This window comes from Podarcis filfolensis (genome assembly GCF_964270895.1).
Source record: "Podarcis filfolensis genome assembly, chromosome: 1".
NCBI lineage: Eukaryota > Metazoa > Chordata > Lepidosauria > Squamata > Lacertidae > Podarcis > Podarcis filfolensis.
The window spans coordinates 82617973-82632266 of NC_139604.1; the positions used below are offsets into that span (position 1 = coordinate 82617973).

Below are 14294 nucleotides of genomic sequence, written 5' to 3' on the forward strand. Positions count from 1 at the left end.
AGAAGTTGGAGCATGGCACTCATGAAATGATTATTTGACAGTAAAATCCCAAGCAGGCTGTGAAGAGCTTCAAAAGGATCTCTCCAAACTGTGGAAATGGGCAACACAAGTGTAGATGAGATACAGCCTAAGTGAAAAATGATGCAGATTGAAACAAAAGATTGACATTCGTTTAACGCTCTCTGTTAATCTGCTTCCTATGAAGCTGTTTAGCTACTAATTGCTCTACAGAGGTTTTGATAGTCTTATGGCCACAGTCTGGCTGCTGTTTTAGTTGATTAATTTATTTTAATTAGTTCTGACTTAATAATGTTTAATAGTTTGTTAGTTTTAAACTATGTTGAAAGCTGTCTTGAACTGGGAGAGAGATGAATAGATTTGTAAGAGAGAGCTGGGGCGGGGGAGACTAGTCACATCCCAGATACACAGCAACTATATTAAATTATCCTTGAAAGAGATATTAAAGCCAAAACAAACAGCTCACCTACACAGTGTGTTCTGTCAACTCTCAACAGTAAGTTGAATGTTACAAATTATCAGAGCAGAAAACAAAATAGCAAGTCATTTAATGTCATTTAAGGGTACAAATTGGGTTCCAATGGGAAGAAAAATATACACAGATTATACCTATAGACCAGGCATAGGCAAACTCGGCCCTCCAGATGTTTTGGGACTACAACTCCCATCATCCCTGACCACTGGTCCTGTTAGCTAGGGATGATGGAAGTTGTAGTCCCAAAACATCTGGAGGGCCGAGTTTGCCTATGGCTGCTATAGACATTCCAGATTTCCTAAAGTTACAGCACATAAACAGACACATTGAATGATTCATACAACTGCATACAAATGCTCAGTGCTTTTTTCTGGGGGGACACAGGGGTACACATACCCCGAAACATTTTGTGATTCTAAGTCTGGCCTCATTGAGGGGCAGTATTTCAATATGAGTAGAGTACCACTAAACCTTTTTTTTAGGGGAAAAAGCACTGCAAATACTTATGGTTTTTTCCCTATCATTTTGCATATAATTAGTCAGACTTCTTTTTAAAAAACAACAACCCATAAACCTGGCAATGCTCAAGTGGTTCAGACATAAGATAGTTCATACCAGCAAAGCACAATCTGGCCAGACCCACCAAATTCTGTCTATATATCTGTTTAAATCAGATTCCTCCTCCATTCCTACCAGCCGGGTAACCAAAGGTGATGTTTTTCTGGCTACTACCTTTGTGGGCTTTTTTACAAGTCGTGCTCTGGAGCAAAGCACTCAACATTTCCCTCCCACAGGCTCCTGGGAATTTCTTTTTTTAAATTAAAAAAACAACAACATTTTTATTACCATGGATTATAAATTGAATTAAAACAGAATACTGATTTGGTATCAGGGAATGATACTTTGTTAAGCAGGGTGGCCAGTGCACATCAAAGCATGAAGAATTTTCACTGGTCTCCTCCACATCCTGCCCCTTTGCACCAGTGCATGAGGAACTAAGACGCTGAGGAGAGTGCTGTTGTTGTTTAGTCATGTCCGACTCTTTGTGACCCCATGGACCAGAGCATGCCAGGCACTCCTGTCTTCCACTGCCGCTAACAGTTTGGTCAAACTCATGTTGGTAGCTTCAAGAACACTGTCCAACCATCTCGTCCTCTGTCGTCCCCTTCTCCTTGCGCCCTCAAAAGACCCAACATGAGGGTCTTTTCTAGGGAGTCTTTCTCATGAGGTGGCCAAAGTATTGGAACCTCAGCTTCAGGATCTGTCCTTCCAGTGAGAACTCAGGGCTGATTTCCTTCAGAATGGATAGGTTTGGTCTTCTTGCAGTCCATGGGACTCTCAAGAGTTTCCTTCAGCACCATAATTCAAAAGCATCAGTTCTTCAGCGATCAGCCTTCTTTATGGTCCAGCTCTCACTTCCATACATCACTACTGAGAAAACCATAGCTTTAACTAAACGGACCTTTGTCAGCAAGGTGATGCTACCTGTTTACAAATGTGACACTCACAGTTCATAATCTTTTCAGGTGGGCTCCTCTTAACAGAAGGTACACGTGGATTACCACGAAAATAAGCAAATGAAAAAGCTCACTCTGACCTCAACAACAGAAGACAACACGTGGAAATGAAGGGTTGGCAGGCACAGTAGGGAGTTGTTGTTTTTTAGAACCACCCCACCCCAGGGCATTGCTCCTCCTATGAAGTCTTGCACAAGCACATGAGAGTAAAAAAGAATAAAAAATAAGGTCACTTGCCAAGAAACATATTTCACTCCAAGTGGTAAACTCCTCCCCTCCTTTGCCCTATGGAAATGGTTATTGAGCAAATAACTGATATGTAGATTGTTATTTTTTGCTTGTTTGCTTTTTGTTCTACCAGTGCTATACGGATATGGATTCAGAAAGATTTACTTTCTTCCTTATAAAGCCTGAAGAATAACTTACAAGGAAAAACAAAGAAGGAATATGCAGTGAAAGATGGTTATTTGTACCCCACTATGCCTTCATCTCGGCACTTTCAAATATAGAATTAACAACTGACAGCCATCAGTTGTGAGTCATACACACTGACAGTTTCTCTCTCGTCTTCACTTCTTGCTATAGAAATTGCTCATATTTCACTCCTGCCCACCCACCTCATTTCCAAATTCTAACCATAAAATGAGTTGATATAAGAAGGGCTGAATAGAATAATGTGTCTTTCAAAAGCAGAGGGTGTTAAGCTACATCGTCATAGCCAGATATGTCGCATAGCACTTTTCTACTCCTCAAGTGGTCAAATTCTGGATGGGGGGTATGATCAAACGTAGCAAAGGAAATGTTAGAAAGAAAATGTTCTTAAAGTCAGGACAGTGAATCAGTAGAATCAATTGCTGAGTGATTTAAAATGGATCAACAGGCATCACATCTAAAGATGTTTTACCTTGGGTATTAGATTAAGTATTAAGGAAACACATATTTTCCCAATACACAGAAATGTGAAATTTGGTGTGCAGCTAAAGTCAACACAGCTGGATTAAGGTGATAATATTTTTTAAAAAATCTTACTCCATTAAAACACAGGACATATGGACTGTTATAAAATAGAGACCAGGTGTATGTGTGAATGTGTTTGTCTGGCCATACCTGCACATATAATTTAGAGTGACATGAATGATGTATATTGATGGTGCTATATAAATAATAAATAGTGTATTTCACCTTGTTCTAAATAATAATAATAATAATAATAATAATAATAATAATAATAATAATATATTTATACCCCACCCATCTGGCAGGGTTTCCCCAGCCACTCTGGTCAGCTTCCAACAAAATATTAAAATACACTAATTCATGAAATATTAAAAGCTTCCCTAAACAGGGCTGCCTTCAGATGTCTTCTAAAAGTCTGGTAATTGTTGTTCTCTTTGACATCTGGTAGGAGGGCATTCCACAGGTGCCACTACCGAGAAGGCCCTCTGCCTGGTTCCCTGTAGTTTTGCTTCTTGCAGTGAGGGAACCGCCAGAAGGCCCCCAGCGCTGAACCTCAGTGTCTGGGTAGAATGATGGGGGTGGAGACGCTCCTTCAAGTATATTGGACTGAGGCCGTTTAGGGCTTTAAAGGTCAGCACCAACACTTTGAATTGTGCTTGGAAATGTACTGGGAGCCAATGTAGGTCTTTTAAGACCAGTATTATGTGGTCTCGGCTGCTGCTCCCAGTCACCAGTCTATCTGCCACATTGTGGATTAGTTGTAGTTTCCAGGTCACCTTCAAAGGTAGCCCCACATAGAGCACATTGCAGTAGTCCACGCGAGAGATAACCAGAGCATGCACCACTCTGGCAAGATAGTTCGCCAGACTGAGGATCAACAACAACTTGACTCAAATACTTTGTGCCATTTATTTCTGCATGGAATGGCTGTATGAACTAATAGAAATGAGGATCAGCAGACATCAAAATGAGGTGTGAGTCATGGCGCATGTCATTATGTAATGCATCAATGATTGCAATGGAAGCTGCATATACAAGAAATCAAAGGAGCAAACTTGATATAATGCCTAATGTATTACTTCCACCGAATATGGTAACTACACATCTAGTTCCTCTTTCCCTTCCATAGCATCTGATACAATCTACTTATGCCTAGCATTCCAATGTTTTGCATCCTTCTTCACTCTTCCTGCTCCACCCTCCCCCCATCCAGCAGCAGCCAATGAAAGTGGAACAGGCAAATGAAACACAAAACTTTATAACATCACCTCATGCAATGAACTGCACTAGGAAGTAGGAAACTGGAGGAGGGATGGAGTTGTCATGACTGGGACAGGGGCAGAAGTCTGAGGTCTACTGGGAATCAGAATCCATGGGGCAAGCAAGTAACCAGGACTGGAAAAAAGAAGTCAGAACCAGGGGAGAAATAAAGAGAAAGGAACAAAGTAGTAGTCAGGTCAGAAGACTAACAAAGGATTCAACGACATGCTGAAGTTTGGAAGTACCATGCTGCTTAAGCAAGATTGGGACAGGAAGCCTTATTATACTGCTTCCTGTCCCTGAAGGATCATCATGACCAGCTTGGTGAGCAGATGTCCAGGACCAGAGGGAGTACTACCCTGAAACACTTCCACCTCAAGTTCAGTGGCTTACTTCACAGGGCAGTCATCCTCAAATCCCAGCAGCTTCTGACAGGAGCTTAGCATGTAGCTGTTATTGTCAGGTCTCAAGTACCACTGAGGAAAAGATGTCAGTTCAGATAAAGTGAATCATGCGTAACTCCAGTTCAGATCAATGGGTTAGGCATAACTGATTCTAATGGGATTTAGGCATAACTAACTTCTGGATGCGGGTGGCGCTGTGGTCTAAATCACTGAGCCTAGGGCTTGCCTATCAGAAGGTCAGTGGTTCGAATCCCCGCAAAGGGGTGAGTTCCCGTTGTTCAGTCCTAGCTCCTGCCACCCTAGCAGTTCAAAAGCATGTCAAAGTGCAAGTAGATAAATAGGTACCGCTCCGGTGGGAAGGTAAACGGCGTTTCCGTGCGCTGTTCTGGTTCACCAGAAGCTGCTTAGTCATGCTGGCCACATGACCCGGAAGCTGCGGACAAACACTGGCTCCCTCGGCCTACAGAGTGAGATGAGCGCGCAACCCCAGAGTTGGCCACGACTGGACCTAATGGTCAGGGGTCCCTTTACCTTACCTAACTTCTGGATCAGGACATCAGAAACCTGTCCCATTGTCTTAAATGAATTCACTTTACAAAAAAAATGTGCCTCACATTGAAACTTAAAATTCATCTTTCCTCATTCATCTATGAAATCAGAAATCTGTGTAACTGTATACACAAAACCTGCAATCAGGGCTGTTTATTTCTCATTGGCTTAAATGTGATTTCTTCAGTATAATTGAAAGACTGAAGCCTGAATATGCTTTTTTCCCCCATAAGAACAAAAAATAAGTAAAAGCAATTCTCAAAATTCTGTACAAAATTTCACAACTTGGTTCAGGAATTAAGAGAGGGAATGGAAAAGTGCAATCTTTGAATATGCTATTATTATTTTTCTAGCTTTCACATTTCCCTAGCTTTTTATGATACATTGTAAATCTGTTGGATTTCCTTTAAAGAAAATGTGAACAGACTTATTTATACTCATCAGAATTCATGATTCTCAACATGTCACTTAATTTTTTTTAGTAATAATACATGCTTCTATTTCTGCAGCGCGTGATAGATTCTCACCATCCCAACTGTTTTCTCCTAAATCTTAACAGCCTCTCCTGTTTTTGTACAACAAAAATAATCAGAGAATAAATTAATAAAAGTAGTTACTTATACCCATGATCACTTGCAGGAATGATTTGCCAGAGGTTAATAAACTGCTAATGTTTATGACAGACTCAATTGACCATTATGACGTTCAGCTATAACAAACCGTTCCATTATATGAGAATTGTGAAGCTTTTGCTGAACAAAATTAAATCATTGCATTTCTGTGCTTTATTTTATATGCATATAAGAAATGTCAGTCTAACCACTATGGATCACTGTAGGTAAGACTGAGAGAGTTCTTAGCAATAAAATAAGCTCTTAATTGTACTGGAAAGGTCATTTAATTCAAAAAAAGAGGCTGTTGCTTTGTACAAAGACCTGAAAGTGCACATATAATGCCAACACATTAGACCATAAGGTAGTATTGAATGTTGTCCACCTGCTGGTGGAAGGGGTGTCAATTTTTTCTCTCCCCCCTCCTACTGTTAGTGCCTGGCACATCCTCCTAAACAGGTTTATTGGCAGCATTTTATTTCAATACAAATGTGCATCAAAAATGGGAGGCCGAGGAAAGTTGCAAGTGAACTAAAGAAATCAAAAGGTGAACTAAACTGCAAATTCTCCAGTTCCAGAACTAAGGACCCCTCAAGATGTCCTTTTTATTGTGCATTGATTATTTGTACTTGTCATAGTACAGGGTGGTTATATGCAACCCTGCTCTCAATACTATTTGTGCCTGCACATTTACTGCTTCATTTCCAGTCAGGGGATGTTCCATAAATTCCTGCCGAAATCCTGTAAATTTTCATAACACAAATGATCCAGGACATTACTGCTTTGTGTGTGCCATTTTTGTTGCACTATATTGGAAGAATGGCTGGGGCAACCCAGCCAGACGGGTGACATAGGGTGGCGCTGTGGTCTAAACCACTGAGCATCTTGGGCTTGCCAGTCGGAAGGTCGGCGGTTCAAATACCCACAATGGAGTGAGCTCCTGTTGCTCTGCCCCAGCTCCTGCTAACCTAGCAGTTCAAAAGCACACCAGTGCAAGTAGATAAATAGGTACTGCTGTGGCAGGAAGATAAATGGACTTTCCGTGTGCTCTGGTTTCCATCACAGTGTTACATTGCACCAGAAGCGGTTTAGTCATGCTGGCCACATGACCCGGAAAGCTGTCAGTGGACAAACGCTGGCTCCCTTGGCCTGAAAGCAAGATGAGCATCACAACCCCATAGTCGCCTTTGACTGGACTTAACCATCCAGGGATCCTTTACCTTTACCTTAATAAAATTCTTACTGTTATTGTTATGAGTGTCTGTCCAGAAAACAATAATGCACTAACAGCAGTGACTGTTAGTGAAGAAAAATTAATAAAACAGAATGATTCATGGGTGGTCCCTTATAAATTCACCAATGCACAATTGTTGTGTCAATGAAATGTTGCAGAATATACTCATGAAAACATACCACTCTGAAGGGACCTTAACTTTTTGGAAGTCTTCAGGTGAAACCAGGATTCATGTATTGCAGACCACAATTAACTCATGGAAAGGGGAGGAAAATCATTCATTTCCAATCTGAAACTAAGGTTTTGGCAAACCTTAAATTAGTGCATCGGTATTTCAAAAATTTAAAGTATGCTATTAAGAAATGGATGCACTTTGTATTGCGTCCCATGCCTGTGAGGCCTAAAAAGTATTTACAGGAACAGAAGTATTTACTTGTGTCTTTGTGAATATGACATTGCTTTCTTTGCTTTGCTTTGCTAACAAGCTCTTCGTCTACTTGACTGAACATGTTATGCATGAGGACAGTTATCCAGTACTCTAAATGAGCCGAATTGTCACATCTAAAACTGCAAATCCCAACACTCTATTAATGTACCCCTGCATTAATAAGTCTGCTTTAGGAAAGTCTTCAAAATGTTATCATTCCAGAAAGTGTCTGTTTTGCTCCCCGTACAAACTTTGGGCAGGATAACTGAAGTCCCGTGTATTTATTTACAGTGGTACCTCGGGTTACATACGCTTCAGGTTGCATACGCTTCAGGTTACAGACTCTGCTAACCCAGAAATAGTGCTTCAGGTTAAGAACTTTGCTTCAGGATGAGAACAGAAATTGTGCTCTGGCGGCGCGGCAGCAGCAGGAGGCTCCATTAGCTAAAGTGGTGCTTCAGGTTAAGAACAGTTTCAGGTTAAGAACGGACCTCCGGAACGAATTAAGTACTTAATCTGAGGTACCACTGTACTTCTCTTTTCAGTTTACAGAGTGCCCTAGGACAACAGTTCTTTGCTTGGCATACCAAGTAAAACACACACAATGCAAAAGACATTACAGTGACATACTGTATACTATGATTATGAAGTAGGGAAACTTAACAAAACCAAGACAAATCATTTTAAAATTGTGACAATGGAATCCTGCACAATTAAGTACACAGTCCTATGGTCCCTGGAATCACATCCTAGGGGGTCAAAGGATAGAGTTTATCTCTCCCATCTCATGGAGGGTGGGGGCACTGCAATGAAGGAAGAGGTCTGCTCTTTCAGGCCTCCTAGCTGTGAGCACAGACATTTCTGCTGCCCTTGCAGGTCTGTTGTCAGAGCTTTGGCAGAAGTAACAGTAGACTGGTGGGAGATCGGGGGAGATTTTAGATTAGCCAGAACCCCAGACGTCTCTCAGCTCTTTGAGATTGGGGTGCATGCTACAGTATTCTTAGTGGAATAGGTAAAAAAAAAAGTACTTCCAAAAAATCAAAGAATGAGATGGGAATTAGAAAAATCTGTGCAGCATCAAGAGGCTTACAATGAGATTCTCAGAGAATTCCATCCTTACAGGTTAAGTACAAGATTGCCTTAGTCTGAGATACATGTGCTGATGTAGAAAGATGATTTTCAAAAAGAAAATGCAATGCCAATTCTTCAAAATGTTTTCTGGCGTTCTTTTAATATCTTGCAATTAGAGGGATGGAGTGTAGAACAGTCAAGCTGGGCTGCAATCAAAGTACAATTTTATTTTGTGTTTATGTGTGAGAGAGAGATAAAGAGAAGTTATTTTTCCTGCTCTGAGTAACTTATTCTTCATTTTACCTTGCCACTCATCTTGAATTCAATTAAGCTAGTCCTTGGCAGATTTTGCTGCTGTGTGAGTCATATTTAATTGCAACTGTACATTCACATTTTTTAAAAACCGACACTAGTCCAAATACAATCTTTACACAGTGAGATACTAATATATGAACACTCCAGGCCTGCCTCTGCTTCAGAAAAGCAATAGTAGAAATAATTCCATACCGACGCAATCTTTCAAAATATAATGATCAGGGTGTGGGGAACTGGAATCATTTATCTGCAAGCATGTTCTTACCCTGAAAGGTGTGGTGTACATCTTTCAATACATCAATTAATTAATTGCAATTACACAACCCAAACAACTCTGGAATCCAGACTGAAATTTTCAAGCTTCCATTTTACCATTTTGCTCTTGAACACGCAGCCTTGCATTTGCCCAGGCAGGAGCGTCATGTGACCCGTGAGAGCAGCAAAATAACCAGCTTCTACAAGGGTGATGAGATAAAATCAGAGCAAATCTTTATTGACAGCAGCAGGCAGGGCAAGGGTTGGCATGGCATTGGGTCCCAAGATCAGTTCATCATTCCACAAGCCCCATGTTGATGGAATGGATGTGCTGGGTTTGGATCACTCCAAACCTGTATGACAGGAGTTGTCTAGTGTTGAAACTTCCCATGGTGCAAGCCAAGCAAGCAAGGTCTCACTGGGCAACCAGGGGGCAGATTCCAACCAGGCAGATAGCTAACCCACACTTGGGTTTGCCATAGTCAATCCACAGGTCCCTTATGGGGGCTGCCCTATACTATGCTGATCCTAACCAATGCCATTTCTGCCCTTGTACAAACAATGTTCTTCCGCCTAACAAAGGAAAGCCACCGAGGGAATGGCAGAAGAAAACCCAACCAAGTGCCAATCAGGTTGAGAGAGAAAAATATTATTTCTGGCCCTGTTAACCAGCGCCTCCAAATTGCTCAGTGAAGGCTCTAAGCTGAGGGTGGGTGGGCAGGATGCTCTCAAAGCAGAATGGCTGTGAACTTATATAGGCTTCTCCTTCCCTCTACAGCAAGGGCTCATGGGACAGCTTTTCCCCACGAGCCCATCACACAGAGAAGATACTGGGCAAAACCTTGCCCAGTATTCTGCTGCAATCTATGGGCCAGAGCACTGCTGGGCAAAGGCGTCCCCTGCTTATTGGGGACAGAACAGGGCTTAAAGGGAAAGTGGCTTTGGGAGACTTACGTACATATTTATATTTATTACATTTATATCTCACCTTTCATCCAAGGAGCACAATGTAGGACATGTTCTGAATGAATCACTGCATTAATGGTCACAACCTCCCCACATCCCCGGATTGTAGTTTCATAATAATTCAGACTGTTATCCTTCCACTTGTTAAACATTATAAAGTACATTATGAATGAGAAACATACTGGTAAAAAGGTAAAGGTAAAGGGACCCCGACCATTAAGTCCAGTCACGGACGACTCTGGGGTTGTGGCACTCATGTTTCTTTACTGGCCGAGGGAGCCGGCATTTGTCTGCAGACAGCTTCCGGGTCATGTGGCCAGCATGACTAAACTGCTTCTGGTGAACCAGAGCAACACACAGAAATGCCGTTTACCTTCCCGCTGGAGCGGTATCTATTTATCTACTTGCACTTTGACATGCTTTCGAACTGCTAGGGTGGCAGGAGCTGGGACTGAGCAACGGGAGCTCACCCCCGCCGTGGGGATTTGAACTGCCGACCTTCTGATCAGCAAGCCCTAAGCTCAGTGGTTTAGACCACAGCGCCACCCACATCCCATACTGGTACCAGGCTGCAATACAAGTGTCTAGAATGGTAAACTCAAATCCAACACATACAAAGATTCTGACTAACTGGTGTCAAGCCAAGGAGTCTCTCCAAAATGGACGTCACAGGATTAGGTGGTCTAGACTCCACTGGATTAGAGTTGATATTTTGGGGGTTGTTTTTTTTAAAAAAAGGAATCGGGTATAATTTATTGAAAATTATTTCTGGTCAGAATTGCATCCAATTTTTTTGAGGGCGTCAATCCTACCAAATTTCAGGAGAACAGGTGCACCAGTTTTCCTGCAAGGGCAGCTGTTACTGTTTCTATGTGTGTAAGAAAGGAATAAATTAATCTCCGTAAGTGTTTTGACGGTAAGTGGTCTGAAAATTGCAGACATAAGAGAGTCACCCTCTCAAAAGCCAAATAGGTATTTTGTGCAAGGCACCTGTAAAATTGATTTTGAGGTAGGAGGAACCGAAAGGAATTCATTTTCAGATAACATCATTCCCTCCAATTATAAACTAAGCCAATCCTGAACCTGGTGTTTTCTTAAACTAGAGACATAAATTTCAGTTTTACAAAGCTGATGTCTCCCTCTCTTCTACTCTTACATACTGACCTTTTTCTTATATGGTAAGTTTAGAGGCATAGTTTCGCTTTTAGTTAGATGTTTATCTGCTGTTTTTTAGAAGTCGCTGAGATGCCGCAGTGCAATTCGGGGATTCCTACTTAGATCTTGCACAGATTCTGTTCTCCTTAATAAGAGAATTTTCATATGGTGGTCTGTGACTTTCTTAAGAAAGCATAATTAAAGTATGCTGCTGATTTATCATGTGCATGTGTGCTTGTTTGTTTCATTTCTGGCATCTGGGTGAAGGCACAAGAAGCAAATGCTGGGCAAGGTAGACTCACAATTCAGTCAGTCAAAATGGAAGTATGGACAGGCATCCTGTTGAGTCAAGCAATTTAGAAGTGGAGTGATTTGAGCCAAGAAAAGCTATTTGCGTAAATTCAACACTGTTGGCAGGCTCTGTCAATAGCAGCAGTAGATTAATGGATTATGTTTGAATAATGAAACTGTTTACATCATAGCATTTGATTTTTGTAGGCATTGTATACATGTTATACATTTAGTTCATTGTTACGAAGATATAGAAGGCTTTGTCTGTGTATGTTAGGTGCTATACAACGATATGCATGTCAACATATCCACAGATTGTGCATCTCTATTCAAGTAAAGGCATGTCAGGGCATCTATTCATTCATTTTTAAAATGGAATCTATCTGTCTGTCATTTTCATCAGCTATCCCAATGGATAAGTGAATCTAATTCTTGTCTGTTTTTTCACTTTAATTCTGTTCCCTTCCCTGTCCAAATTAATCTGTGACAATGAGAATAAAAAGGTGCTGAAATATACATTTCAAATATGTAATTTTATGGGTGCTTTCTTTTAAAATGTGAATTTAAATGTGTGTTTTCTCTCAAAATAAATATTTAAACCCAAATCTTTATATGTTTATACTTTTGAAAACTGTTATTATTATTTTTTTAATGGGAGAAATCCAGTGGTAAATTCTGTTTCAATCATCACATGAGTCCTAGACATGTGTAGACCCTTCCTGAGAAGAGGAAGACAGTTCAGAATTACAACAGAGCTTTGAGGGAGGTCACAGCTCAGAGGCAGATGAGCAGAAAGGTTGGGAAATAATGGGAGAGTAGGAGGAAGAAGAGAAAGCACCATGGGGGTGACAGCTGATGGACATAGTGTTTTTAGAAAGCATTCCAGACCCCCCGCTCCCAGAACCCAGTGAGCCCTGAAAGTAGGAGAGCAAAGAGCTCAAAGGCAGAGGGTGCTTAGGGATGACGCATGAGAAAGTGGGAGAGACGGAAGGGGTGGAGATTCACTTGGGACAACACCATTATCCAAGAGGCTGTGTTCCAAAGCCTTTCTCTCTAAATGCTGAATAAAAAGCAGATGGTAAAAAACTTTTCCTTGTCTTTGTACGTTCCTGGGCAACTGGCCATGGGAGTTGCTTGCAGCCACCTGACAGTATCTAGTCATTTCATACTGGAGTTCAGAAAGATCAAATTCCTCTAGTATCCTTACATTTCCTCCTTTTTCATGTGCAGACCAATGTTACAGAAGGACAAGGATGCTGCCACTTTGACAGCTGCTGCTGGTTGAACATGTCACATCTTATACAGCAGTATGGTGTTTTGGCACTCAGTGTGGCCAGGGCAGAGGTGAGAACATTGTAATGGGGCAACAGTCATTGAGCTCCATTTTAATTTTTTAGGAAGGAGGAAGTGAAACCTTCATAGTTCACGAGAAAGATTAGCATTTCCAATTGAACAAGTAACACACACTCATGTCTGGCTCTCTTGAAAGTAAGTGCTAGGATCAAAATGGTGCTTTTGTTTGTTTGTTTTTTACTTAAAATGGAACTTAGTTCATGATTATGTGTGTTAGCTTTTAGTTCAACGTCTTCATGTTCAAGGGATATGTGATCAAAAAGTCACTTTTTTTGCGTTTCCACCTCCACTTTGCTAATGTAATGCAGAAAAGTGAGTCACACAGCTATTCAGTATTGAAACATATAATTGTGCCCTGAACACATATACCGAATTTCATTATTGTATTTTAATGTTCAGTGGAGTTATTGCATTACAAAGAAACTGACCAAGCAATCAAAGCAAATGTGCCTGTTATTAAACCAAAAGCCTCACTTCACTTGGGATGATCAGAAATCCTAATTCTGTGAGCAATGCCTATATAAAATATACAAAAAACAAAACAAAAACAAAAAAACCATTGTGGAGAATAAGTGGCTGAAATGGGAGACTATTAATGCAACTGTTTGCTGTTAACTAGAGTGGTCTGTATTCATTCTCTTTGCCTTTGAGTCACAAATGGAAAAACTAACACGAAACTAAAAACAGAATAAATAAATCATAATGCTTACTAAAGAAACAGTTCAGGGGAACTTGAGCACTGAATTCCTGAGAAGTGATTCTAAAATTCCATATAATGGATGTATAATTTGTGATTATTTCAAGAAGTCTTCTTTATATGAAACATATGGCATGAATTCAAATATATATAAAGATTTGTTTTCTTGCTTGCTAACCAATGCTAGGAGAAAAACACAAAATGGTGAAATATGGAAGACTATTCCCTGTAACGAAATACAAAAAATGTCAGTATATTTTACGTCCCTTTTAATATACTTTTAAGCATCTGTACACATATCAGCTGTTGTCCTTGCAGTGAAAGATGGGCTGCCCTGCAGAACCCATGACTTTGCAATTCAGTTTGGACTGCCCAGAAATCCTGAGTCCTTTCATGCGTGTCAGAAACAAAGCTGGAAGGCTACAGAGAGATGTGAGCAGGAAAGTGGGGCTACAGTGTGCATTGTGTCTGACTGGAGCACTTCTTAGTGCAGAGAAGAGGGGAAATCCTCACCATCTCATAACATGAAGTAAGCTATGGAAGACACACATACACACTGACCCCCGAAAACACTTCCACAAACTTTTCTTGCCCCCTCAAAGTAGTTGAAAATTGTCCACCTGGTCAGGGTCTCCTAAAAGCAGAAGGGGGTTTTCTGCTCATCTCTATAATCTGAATGAGAGCCAGATAGCTGTCAGAAACAGTCTACCTGTGTGTCTGAGGAGCTGCAATTTGTATC

The 14294-nt window shown here is 40.9% G+C and overlaps 1 protein-coding gene across 2 annotated transcripts in view; it reads right to left on the reverse strand.

Annotated features, from left to right (window-relative positions):
* Positions 1-14294, reverse strand: part of LRRC4C (leucine rich repeat containing 4C) — a 611872-nt gene that overhangs the window by 174648 nt on the left and 422930 nt on the right. The gene's annotated exons all lie outside the window — the stretch shown is intronic.